We start from the raw sequence: 13,395 nt of genomic DNA, 5'->3' as shown, positions 1-13,395 counted from the left end.
CCTGATTGCGTGATGATATGAATGAATTGGTTTGATACAGAAAAGTTCCACGTCAGATTCCTAAGCACATCAGTAGGAGTGTGCTGATAACATGTTGTAGCCTATTTTATTTGACAAAGGGAACAGGGGAGGCGGCAAAGAGAGAAGAGAGATGTGTTTGTAGAATTGTGTAGAAGAATGTGTGTGTTATTCCCTCCTACGTAGTGCCTTTATTTGTAGAAATAAAAGGGAAAAGAAATCCTTCATCCCTAAGGAATACAAGTACATATAGGAAAGAATAACTAGAATCAAATCTTATCTAAGATTTACACAATCACACTTAAACTAGGAAAGTTTATAACATAAGTCATATTCTACACTAATTTTTGGAGAAATTAGGTTCTCAAGGTCATTGGGTTTTAATAAACGTCATTAATTATTTCAAAAATAAAATTTTCTTACATGTCAAGATAATTGAATTTTATTTCTAAATATATTCATTTAGTGTTTTTTTTTTTTTTTTTTTTTGTCAGACGATAGATTTTGTTAGATTAAATGTTAGATTAGTCACCAATGAGGTTTGAACCCATTTTTAATTTGCAACCCTTTTTAAATTTGTACCAATTTTCTTTTAAAGTTTAATTTGTACCCATATATTAATTTCTTTTTGTCCCTTATTTTTTAAACTTTTATTTGTACTCATAATTTTTTTTAACCTTTTATTTGTACCCATAATTTATTTATAATGTACCCATTTCTCTTTACAAATGTACCATTTTCTTATATGAAAAATGTATCCTTTTTTTTGTTGTTGGTACCATCTTTTAGGTAAAATGCACCCATTTTTTAATGTAAAATCTATTTATTTATTTTAATCTAAAATGTACCATTGTTTTTTATATATATAAAATGTACCCATTTTTTGTTATATAAAACTTGCCCCTTTTTTGTATAAAATGTATCACTTTTCTGTATGTAAAATGTACCCACATTTTTTATAAATGTACCAATTTTTTGTATGGCAACTGTAGCCAAATTTTACTATATAAATGTACTCATATTTTATAAAAATAAAATAAAATCCCAATTTTTTTATATGACACATCCTGACCAGGAATGTCCATTAGGACTCCGAATCGAGCTGTGCTGGCCGACACTTGGAAGGTGACAAAGCCATAAAGTGTAGTGATGTGGAAAATGTGAATAAATTTAAACCTAAAAGTGCCTAAATACAAAAGTGCGCTGGTGAGCGGGAATGAACCCATTTCACACGTGACGTCAGAGCATAAATAAAGTACAGTAGAGTGGATTGAGAATTATACCCTTGGAGATATCCACATATACTAAGATTTACCATGAATCCTCATCGATACGAAAGTTCAGCTACTAAAACCTAGAAGGGCGAAAAACAGAAGGGTGAGTGGGCATAAAAATAAAGATTTATAAAAACCAATTTTTTTTTTCTAAACATACTAACCCCTTGCTATAAAACAAGTATAGTTTCCTGAAAATCATATTACGTATAAGTATGAAATCAAATGCATTCCAACAATAAATCCAGAAAATATGCCACAACAAAATATCTCAACGACAATAAGAATATAATCATGTGCTAAATAATCTATACTAGCACGCAAGTCAGAGTCACCTAATGTGACCTGTACGATTACACATTTGGCTCATCTATCTATGCTAACACACGAGTTGGAGTCACCTAATGTGACTTGTATGACAGGTTAGGTGTAATAATATATGCTCTAGTGCTACGATCACGTGAAGGATAGCGTTCTGCGCGGGTCACCTACGAGTGGAGTCACCTAATGCGACCTGTACAACAGGCTAGCACCTAACTTGGATCCAAGGCGAGCGTGTGGTGCAGGAGGTGAACAATCACGTGAAGGTTGGCCCTGGCCTGGGGCAGGAGCACTAACACCGGGGTGCAACAATGATGAGCAAACTATATGAGTATAAGCATGCCATAATGATGCAATTATTCCTATCAAGACAACAAACTTACCTAAACTTACCTGCGCGTCCCGTAGCATTTCATAACAATACAATATTCATAAGCAGGTAAAAATGCATATGAATATGCCATATCAATATATAAATCTCCATCACAAAACAACTTTTTTAAAACTAAATAAATTGTGGCATAACATGCATAAATCCATTTAAATGCATTTGTGGAAACTATAAAGTTTATATATATATACGAAAACAAAAAGCCCACTCATTGATACGCAGTAAGAACGAAGCCTCTGAGCTTTGCTTGACCCCATACTTCCTCAGGATACATTTCACCTATATATGAAATTACTAATTCAATTAGTTTAATAACACATAATGAAAACTTAAGTAAAACCCTCATAGTTTACTCAAATATAGGGTTTAAATATACGAAATCGATCTACTCGACGTCATAGACCTACACAAATTGATAGAAAGCCAATCAAAGGCCGGACGCGCCGCCACATGCCACCTAAGGCATGGCCCTACGCGCCACCACACGCTAGCAGAGACTGACAGAGGCCCTAACGACAGTTAAGAATATTCCGTTAAAGTGACGGAATATTCTATTAAATGGTAACGGCGTTACCTGACGCTGTTAGGATATTCTATCAAAGTTGACAGCATATTCCGTCATCTTCTCCGATGGTCCTCGCCGGTCGCCGCCTTCCATCGTCCGTAGTCGCTAACCGCTGTCTGGTTTTGCTGGAAACTGGTTAAAAATTCAAACCTTCATATCTTCTTCATTTCTCAACCATTTTTCACAAATTTTAAATGGAAATGAAGCTTATGAAGAGTAGAACATGATTTTACCTTTTGGAAGTCCAAAAAGTGGACGGAGGTGGCCTGAAAATGGCTCGAAAGGTTCGAGTTAAACTCTAACTTCTCGAAACCTTGTGTTTCGAAGTTGTTTCTTCTTCAAACCTTCACTAAAGACATCGGGGAGTTGAGTGGAGGCCTTTAGACTTCCTAAAAACTTGTAACTCGCTCATAACTCGTTGGGAAAAAACTAAGCCAAGTCGGACCTTCTGAGTTCGATGTCCAAAACTCGGTCAAAACATGATATGATGGTATGGTTATGCTCATGGGTTCAAGAGGAGCGCGATCGTGTGGTTTTTAGGTCACATTTGTGAGGTTTTGGCCTGTTTGAGAGAGTTGCAGAGTGAGAGAGTGAGAGAGAGGGCCTTCGGGAGGAGAGAGAGAGAGAGAGTTTGAGTGCTTTGATTGGGGGACAAATTTTTGGGAAAAATATGATTGGTTGAGTGAGGGTGATGGTGATGACTTTTGATTGGTGGTGCGGAGGGTTTCATGGAAAGTGATTGGTGGATGTGCGAGGTGAAGAGAAGACCGGATCCACCAATTAGGGAAAGGAAAGGATTTTGTACAATTTAAAATGTATAAAATATGCCTCTTTGACAGTGTTTTCGACACTGTAAATTTGCACGCACGTGTACAAAAATACCCATGGTCAACGTACTTTAATGGAGCGTAACTTTTTCGTTACAGATCCAATTCGGGTCTATCTCGCGCTTACGTGTTCGTAACGACGAGTACTAATTAAGTACATAACTAGATAAAAGAAACTGAAAGCCGAAAACCACGTCTACATCAGGTTCCACTTTTGTCCCAAAAAGGGGTAAAATCGTCAAATTACACCAACGGAAAAGAAACTACAGTGACAATTAGGTACCAGTCGTCACATTATATATCTAGAATGCCAATTTTGAATAATTGAATTGGTAGTGTAAATGAAAGCAAAAAAACGGTTGAGCCTTTATTGGTATGATTGCATCTTTTTTATTATTATGTTATTTATATGGCAAGAGAGGAACTTCGATTAAACATGTAAAATGCATGAGGTTTGAGTCTATAACAATTAACAATTAATTTCGACAAAAAAAATAATTAACAATTAGTAACTAGGGACCGCAACTGAACCTAATTTTTATTCTTTTAGTATAAACTTAATGTTGCTTTTAAAAGTCTAAATTAATTAGTGGTAGGATTTTCCTGACCAATTTGGTTGGAAACAGAAAGTAATATTCTGTAACTGTCCTCCTATGAGGCTGTTAGGATAATTAATTATGTTATTTATCAGGCTGAGTTAGGAACGTCTGATTAAAGTAGTAGTAAACGTTTCCAATTTGCCAGTTTCTTTCTTTCAGCGTTTTAACTTTTTTTTATGTGTTTTTCTAGTTAGGCTGCCGTGTTCCTTCACGACTCTGATTCTCTCCTATATAAGCTAATGAATGTTATTATTATCATGTATCGAATTAATCACAAATAAATATCATCTTTATATTTATGTGAGTCAAAACCTTTTACCAAGAGACAATTGGTAACATTTTTATTTAATTAGCATGACTGATTCGTTTTTTAACATTTGATTGCAGAAATATTCAGTGTTTATTATGTTTTCATCATATTATCGTTACAGACAATCAGTATTTAATTATATTGTACTTATACCATGAATTAAATATTTGAACATGTGATATGTCATTGAAACATAGAAGGTGTGTTAATTTCGACCAAGAATTTCTTCAAACTGATATAGACAAATAGCAAACTGATACTATATATTCCCTCTAGCAGTGAATTCATGGCAGGAGTTTTAATACAGCATTTGTAACGTTGTTGTTTCTCTTAATTTTTTGAAGCCGTAATACCATTAAACAAAACCAGTTTGAAACAAATCTCCAAAACATTCTGATATATAATTTGTTGAACATTTCAAAAGGAATTCTACAAAATCCGTCCAATCTGTTATTAGGATTTCAATCCAACCCATCGAATCATCAATTATGCCTGTGATCGAAAGCTCGAAGCAAGGACATGTTCTTTCGTTTCCATTTGGCGGCCACATTGAGCCCCTGCTTAACTTGGTGTGCAGGCTAGCTAACAGTACATCACCAAACATGTGTTTTTCCTTCCTCAGCTCAGAAAAATCAAATAACCTGCTGTTTTCAGAAAAATCAAAATCCAACATTCCCAGTGACATTAAACACTACAATGTCTCAGATCGTGTGCCGAAAACTCATGTCTTGAAGGGCCATTCAATGGATGCAGTGGAGCTATTCATCAAGGCCACACCTGAAAATTACAAAATCGGAATAGAGAAGGCAGTGACAGAGACAGGCAAGAAGGTTAGTTGTTTGATTACAGATGGATTCTTGGTCTTTGCTGGAGAGATGGCTCAAAATTGGGGTGTTCCATGGATTCCTCTTTGGATACGCATGCCATGCACCCTCTCAGCTCACATTTACACTGATCTTATCCGGCGCGAGCTCTTTCAAAATTATGTTGGCCTCGATAGTGATAATCAGATTGATAATGGTGATTTGCACAAACATAAGACCCTGGAAATTGTTCCAGGGCAGTCCGCAATGCACATTGCAGACTTACCTGAAGAAGTAGTTGCATGTGATTCACTTTTGTCACAGATGCTAAGTCAAATGGGGCAAAATGCTGCACCAAATGACAGCTCTTGTCTTGAATTCCTATCAAGAGATAAATCCCACGCTCCTGAATAACGATCTCAAGTCGAAGGTTCCCAAGTTACTCAATGTAGGTTTTCTCACCGCCTTGTTACCAGCAGTCCGAATGGTTGTACCATCAAGTTCGGATTCCACAGGTTGCCTTTCATGGTTAGATGAGCAACCAGCTTCATCTGTGGCATATATTTGTTTTGGAACTATCGGCGCTCCAACTCCGAATGAGATGATAGCTTTGGCAGAGGCATTGGAAGCAAGCGGCGTATCATTTCTTTGGTCCCTAAAAGACAATTTCAAGGACCTATCACCAAGCGGGTTTGTCGAAAGGATCACAAACAAGAGTGGAAAAATAGTGCCGTGGGCACCCCAAGCTCAAGTGTTGGCTCATACTGCCATCAGTGTGTTTGTTACGCACAGCGGGACAAATTCTGTGTATGAAAGTGTTGCAAATGGGGTGCCAATGATCTGCAGGACATTATTTGGAGACCAAAGAATGAACGGGCGGATGGTGGAGGATGTGTGGGGGATTGGAGTGAAAATTGAGGGCGGAATACTCACAAAGAGTGGAGTGCTCGAGAGCTTGGAGCTGATTTCGGGAAGTGAGAAGTGAACAAGGGAAGAAGATGAGAGAGAAGGCAAGAGCCCTCAAAGAGATTGTAGCAGAAGCTGCTGGGTCTTTGGGGAGTGCTGTACAAGATTTTACAACTTTGGTGGATGTAATTTTTGCATTAGCGCAGAATACATGTCTTAGAGATATTTAAACTCCACTGTATAAACCCTATTTTTGGGACCAGTGAAGAGTTTAATCTTTTTGGGAGTTGAAGGTGGTTTACTTTGGGATTTGGCAATATACATGTATTTAATACAAACATCATTTTAACTGTCAGATAGTAATTGAATTAAACATGTATAATCATATGATATTTTTGACCATGAGATAACTTGTATCAAATATATGCAAATATTGTAGTCAATCTCTTAATTTTGAGGCTTTTCTAAAATAATTGGATTAATAGAAAAATGATTAAAATATTTCTAGTATCATTTGAAGTAATGAATACCATAAAAATAGAAGTGATTACAAGTTGGTATCACTTTACAAAATATCTGAGTCAAAGGGTTGAGCACCTTAAATTGCTAAAGATGAGTAATTGTTATCATGTAATTCTTAAAGCTGATTCGAATGGGCTTTTAAATGTAAACCCTAAATGTAATGTATGCACTATGACAAATTTTGCAAGTGTGCGGTACACGTGCACACGCACACGTAAATACCATTAATTGCCACGACGGGCAAGTGGAAGAAAATTTGTCGGCCTCTCACAAATGTTAAGGTGATGCTATCTACACAAATGAGACTTGTCAACAATCTTTGTTTTCAGCAGTTAAAATTTGAAAGGGCGCAAAATAGAAAATGTGAGTGGGTAAAATCAAAGTTTTTGAAAATACATTTCTCTTTTTAAACATAATAACCCCTCACTATAAAGCCTGTATAGTTCTCAGAAACAAAACCTTGAGGATGTGATTGGGGCCCAAAGTGAACAATATCGTGCTACGGCGGAGTCGAGCCCGGGACGGGATGTGACAGTTTTTAATATTGGTGGTAATTTTAAGTGTTTAATTCTTCATGTAATCCATGTGATCCCTAAAAGATGAATACGAACTTAGACGCTTGAATAACGCATCAAAAGCAAGATTAAATAATTATCGATGTCGTCAAAATCACTAAAACAATAAAAAAATATGAAGTCTTACCTCATGTGAAGCTTCCGAAACATCGATTTCGTGTTTCATTCGTCAAAAATAAATTTTCTCAATCAACATGTTTGTAGTTTCACTGGTTAAGGTTTTATTTAACAATGAAGGGTTTGAGGGGTTTTGATACTTGAAGAAAGTAAATAATACGTTAAAAGTGATTTGAGGTGTATATAGAATTTTTTTTTTTTTAACCTAATAAGGTCAAAATTGTCATTTCATAGTAGGGTAAATAAATCATTTAATACTAAATTTAATGTAGGGTGCATTCAACATTTTATAGGGTACTAATATAAAAAGCCAAACAAAATCATAATTTAAAAAAAAAAAATTGAAAGAGAGATGAGAGAGTAAAATACAAATATTACCGTAAATATTAGGATATGAAACGGATTTGTTGGGACTTGGGAGGTGGAATTTAAAAGGCTGAAGTAAAGAACAAGTAGGCCTAGCCCCATCCTGGTCCCTTCTTTTCTCCGCCACTGTAGGTCGCGCTTTATCGCACTGATGAAAAATAGTTTTGTTTGTACACTTTAGTGCTTGATCCTCCATTCTCCTAACAATTAATAATTTAACTTATTAATGTTATTGTTCGTAAAAATATATATATATAATAAGACTCCTAATATATTTTGTATTTCTGTTTATACTCGCTTTTGCACTTTCAGTCAATTCATTTTTAGGTCATTGAACTAGAGCAAGCTGGGCTAAGTTTAAAACTTAAAATTTAAATTTTATTCCAAAGATTAGAATAGGTCTAAACGATGTAGAGATTGAGTTTTGCAAAAACCCTAATCGATGAAAATTTTAGTCCATCATTGAATTAAAATTGAACGTCAACATCACTCAAAACTAAAAGTAAACCTTAAACGATGTAAAAATCTAGTCCATCTTTTAATTTTGTAGAAACGAAAATAGAAAAGCACAAGATTTTGCTATCGTTCTGTAAGTTGCAAACACAAAGTTAAACCCCAAACGAAGAGAGTATAAAGTTAAACGATCTAAACGTTTAGTTTTTTTCTCTTTATGATCATTCATAATCAACTCAAATAATCTCATCTACACAATTTATTAGGAGAAGAGCCTTTATCAACCGAAAATGTGTGAAAAGACAAATTTGCCCATATGTTCATAACTTAATTTCGATACGAAGTTAAATTAAGTAGCAACGTATGCCTCCAAGGTTGGTGGTGACCATAGGTGGGATTGTATAGGACCTAAATTTCTTTTCAATATTCTGACAGATGATGTAAACTTATCGATTAGAATTTAATAAAATCTATCCATTGGCAAAAAGGAACAAAATTATGGATAATTATTACAACTTCCCCACCACTGCCCCCTCAGCCACAATCGTTCAACTACAACTTCTCTCTTTTCTCTGTCTAGCTATGTATATCAAAATTCATCTTTCACCAAAAGCGCATACTGGGTTTCCAAGAAAATTAGATGAAACATGAACTAATGCATGCATGCTAGAAGAGAAGCAGATGGTGCAGCAGACAGACTGACGCACTCGATCGATCTACATTTTTCGTTTGGTAATTAAGCATCTTTTCTAATCCTTTAACTTCTATCTATTCAAGTTCTCTTGCCCTAATTTTACCATTTAGTCTGCAAATAATGAAGGTTATAATTTCGTGATTGGGAATATCTTTAAGGCTCTTCTTATTGAAAATCAACCCAATCAAACAAAGAATCACAATCAAATTCAATCAAAGATTCTACAAGATAATTCTAAGATATTACACATAGCATGGCAATCCTCACACATATGGCCCGATATCTTTCTGTAAATACCACAATCTCCACCAAAGTCTGGTAAGCTTTTGCTATGCAATTAAGTCCTAAAGTATCTTCTTTTTTTTATCTTTTTTATAGAAAAATTGACTTAGGCATCAAGATCCATTGGCCAACCCATCCCCCCTCCCTCCATGGGTGCGTGGCTTTGGTCTTTGATCAAAGGAGTTTAATCATTTTGTAGGTACAAATTTGCAGACAGATTTTTGTTACCAGAGTATTCATTCGATTTTGATTAAGGACTCATTTGGAATATTTTTTTTTTTTTTGAGCAAAGAAAATAATTTTAAAATAACTAAAATATGAATTCGAATTTGATTGAATCCGTCCTTCGAAAGGATCAAATTAACAGTAGAGAAAGAAGAATTGCTGCTATTGTTCCGTCATCAATATGACATTACGAATTGGTGGATTCATCAGCTACCACTAACATAATTTGAATGAGATCGTGCACGAAAATTGGAAAGTGGTAATCGTTGTGATCAAAAGTTTTGTTGGTAATATTCGATTAATCCAACAGGCAAAGCGCATATCGACAATGGGATTCCCCCGATCAAAGCTAGGTTATAAAAGCATGGGTAGCTAATTATATAGACCAAGGAAACATGACTAGGTGCTTTTTGAATGAGTGAGTGCTTTATATCACCTTCATCTATTTATGGTTCCAATAATTTGGCAAACAAAGCGTGCAAGTTAACAATCTAAGAAAAAGTAAGGAAACATTGTTTTCTTTCTTTCTTTCTTTTTTTTGGACATTTTGCAAGATCATGGGCATACCACATTGTAATCTCATAACGTGGCATGTCATTACGTACAAATTGTGACATTATGTGATAAAAATGTGAAACAACTATTTCATAACCACAATTTTTAAGATGTCGTGTGACATAAGTGGTTCGGCAATCTAAAAGTGATTAAGATGAAAAAAATCCAAATCTGCCCCAAATGAAGACATTGGAAGGTCTGTGCTGAATGGATCAGACTCCCCAAGTTTAGAGAGTCCAGATACGGTTTGAGTGTGGTTTGAGTATGATAAAGTCCTATATAAGGCGGGTTACTTGGGCTGCAAGCCTCGAAGTGTATCTAAGTTCGCATTCACCATGCAATGTATGAACAATCCCTGCTCTAAGCCTACTGCATCGAGAAGTTCTATCTATATACTGACTCGACTGTTGAGGAATCCTTCGCCGGCACCACATGGGTGCCTCCTATATGCTTTTTGAGGTCTTTAAATGTTATAAAGGTCCAATCTCAGCCGTACATGACATGTGATAGAGTTTGTGCTCAAGTAATTAGTGTTTTAATCGAGAGCAGACTACAAGTTACTTTCGCTAACAAGTATCTCTCCTTACCATGTCGAATCCAAACAACGAAAGTCCTTTTGGTATTCCATGGTTCGCCCGTGCCGGCAGTTCCAGAGAACCATGATTTTCTTCAACTATTTATATTTACTTTGCTTAAGTTTATATAGTGAGGATATTGTCCAAAGTATATTGGTTGTTAGGCTGAGGAATGAAAGCGAAGTAAAAAGAAAATGACGCAAGGGGCGAGAAAGAAAGAAGATGGGTGTCGACGTAAATTTCCGCCATCTTCAGTCTTGACGAAAATGCACCTGCAAAACAATCAACACCTTTGAATCAAGACCTAAGCCTCACGCACCCACGAGGTAGGGGGTTAGGCCAATGGATCTCCGATGCCTAAGTCAGTTTCTTCAAGAGAGTAAAGTGTTTAGGGCTTTTTAGGGGTAGCAAAAGCTTCTCAAATTTGGTAGAATATGGGGTATTTATAGGGAAGAGGGCCAGCCATAGTGTTAGGGTTTCACCATACACATGACGGCATCCTATTGGCCAATGTTTATGGAAAAATATTCTTAAGATGTTATTTAAATAGGGATTACTTACTTGATTGGAGTCATTCTTCAATTGGGAATGTATTAAAGATGGGATTTGGGTAATTAATCCTTATCTTTAATGCTTTGACTTTTCCTTGTTAAGGGCAGGTGAGCTGTGGACAGTCCTATTCAGTAGCTAGGACCTTCAGGTGTGTGAGCTACGCATGGGAGTATCTGAGGAGCCTGCCCATTTATTGAGATCAATCTTGTCTTTCTTGAGCAAAAGTCCACATGTTGCCTCCAGAATTTTTGGGATTATTTTTGGTTCCACAAATGCCCCCACACATGTTGGGCTGCACATAGGAAAAGGGCAATAGGTGTAGAAATCCTAAGTTGCATGGGCTTGTAGAGTTGTTTCTCAATTTTGAACTTGGTTTCCTTTCTTGATTTGGAGATAGACTTCTTCAAGAAAAGGAAACCAATTGCCCCCAATACCTATTTAATTCTGCCTTAAGCAGGGATTAAATAAATTTGGAGAATAATCATCATTCCAACAAGGAAGAGAGAAGCCAGAGGAAATTTTTCTTCCCCCTCCCCTAGCTTTCTTCTTCTTTTGACCTTGCAAAGAGTCATCTCTCGTTGTTGTTCTTGTTCTCCATGCCACACCAAGGTAAGAGAAATTTGAATTTTCTTCTTCTTAAATTTTTTGGGAGTCTTGGGACTTGAAAAATTGGCTCAGCGGGGCTGAGGGTGTGTGAGACTTGCGACAAGGGAGCCACGGTGCTACTGCATATGGGGGTGCGCTATGGGAATCGACTAGCGTGGGCCAGGTGATCAGCTTAGCTTGGGCCGAAGTGGCTGGGCGCTAGGGCACGGGAAAGCCGGCTTGGGCCGGGCCTTTGAGGCTGTTAGGCATGAGCCTATGTAAGCAGGAGGTGAGAGAGTGGGAGAGACAGGCATGGGCTGGGTCTCGAGTCTTAGTGGCTGGGCCAAAAGGACTAGGCCTGTTTGCTTGGGGTGGTGGGTAAGCAAATGAGACGAAGTGCAGGTGGAACCCGTATTGGGCCATTCTGCTAATGAGAGGGTTGGGCCGTGAGGCCTGGCGTTGGGGCATTGGGCTAACGGTCCTTCATAATATATATATATATATATATATATATATATATATATATATATATTATTTTTCTTTTTCGCGAGCTGCCTTCTAAATATTTTCCTTCGTACTTTTTGCAGAGATTTTGTGATGTCTTCCTCTGATCGCAAAAGTGACGAATATCATCCACCTTTGTACCATCAAGGTGGTTCTTCCGGTAAGGTGGGCTACTTCAAGGCCGTACATGTCAAGATCAATTCCGATGAGCTATTTCATAATTTTCTTAAGATGAACAAGCATACGATTCCGTCAGGGTTCGCGTCAAGTGAGTAAAGGATGATAGCGGCTATGAATCGTGCGGTGAGGGTGTCATTGCTAGGAAGAGGGCTATCAAATTCCATCCATATTACTTCGTGTTGGGATTTACTTTTCCCATTCAACTTCTTTTCTAGGAGGTGATCTGCTCCATGAAATGCGTGCCTGCTCAGTGCTATTTGAATGCAGTTCGTGCGATGGTGGGGTTCTCAAACTTGAGCAGGTTCTTTGATCCTGGCTTAACCATAAATGAGTTATGGTACTTCTTCGAAATCGACCACAAGGAAGGCGTGAGGCAGTTGAGGTATCACCGTAGATTGCTTAATGCTTCTTGCAAAGGTGATCATGAGTGAGCGAGAGACACCATCGAGGTTAGTGGAAAGTGGGAGTCTGACTCTTCTCTTGAGTTGCGTGTTCCTACTGTCTTTATCAGTGGTAAGTGAACTGCTTCATTCTTGGCCTGCTTGAATTTTTGTTGAGCTGCTCCATGACTTCAGTTTACTAATTGTCCTTTTTACTTTGTGTAAATTTAGAATTTGGATCAACTCCAAGAACTTTGGCACATATAAAGAAAGTGCACATCACCTTGGGCTTTCCTGTTGAGTACCGTGAGTGGTGCTAGCTGCTCAGTCCTCTTCGTCAGGAGAAATGCGAGCTGCTTCCGAAGGAAGAGATAAATCGGATGAAGGATGAGGCACTTGCTCGTCCGATCACTACCGTAAAGCCTGTATGCTGCTCGTAGGGGCTCGTCAGCTGCTGAGAAGCTTGTCATCGATTTGACTTATCCAAAGGGGATGAAAAAGTCCATCGAGTCTGAGCTTATGAAACATGCTACTCTGAAGGTTGCCACATCCATTACTGAGAGGATTGCCCAGCAAAAAGGTTCGGTAGTGCCCTTGGTGTCTAGGTATGTGTCGAAGCGCGCTTTGAAAGCTAAGTCTGGTTCGACTTCTAAGAGGCTCACCGTTATGAAAAGCGGGAATGTGGATTCTATAGCTCAGGTGGCACCTGGGCCTATTCGTGTTTTTGCTGCGATTGACTCGTCTGCTGAGAAAAGGAAATCTGCTTGCACGGGCAGTTGTGAGAAATCCACCGAGTCTGAGACTGAAAAGTTTCTA

The 13,395-nt window shown here is 37.6% G+C and overlaps 1 pseudogene; it reads left to right on the top strand.

The window, feature by feature from the left end:
* Nucleotides 1-4,793: 4,793 nt before the first annotated feature.
* On the top strand, nucleotides 4,794-6,244 carry LOC137725042 (anthocyanidin 3-O-glucosyltransferase 7-like; annotated as a pseudogene).
* The last annotated feature ends 7,151 nt before the right edge of the window (nucleotides 6,245-13,395 follow it).

This window comes from Pyrus communis, chromosome 2 (assembly GCF_963583255.1).
Source record: "Pyrus communis chromosome 2, drPyrComm1.1, whole genome shotgun sequence".
NCBI lineage: Eukaryota > Viridiplantae > Streptophyta > Magnoliopsida > Rosales > Rosaceae > Pyrus > Pyrus communis.
This window is presented reverse-complemented; position numbering and strand designations above follow the sequence as displayed.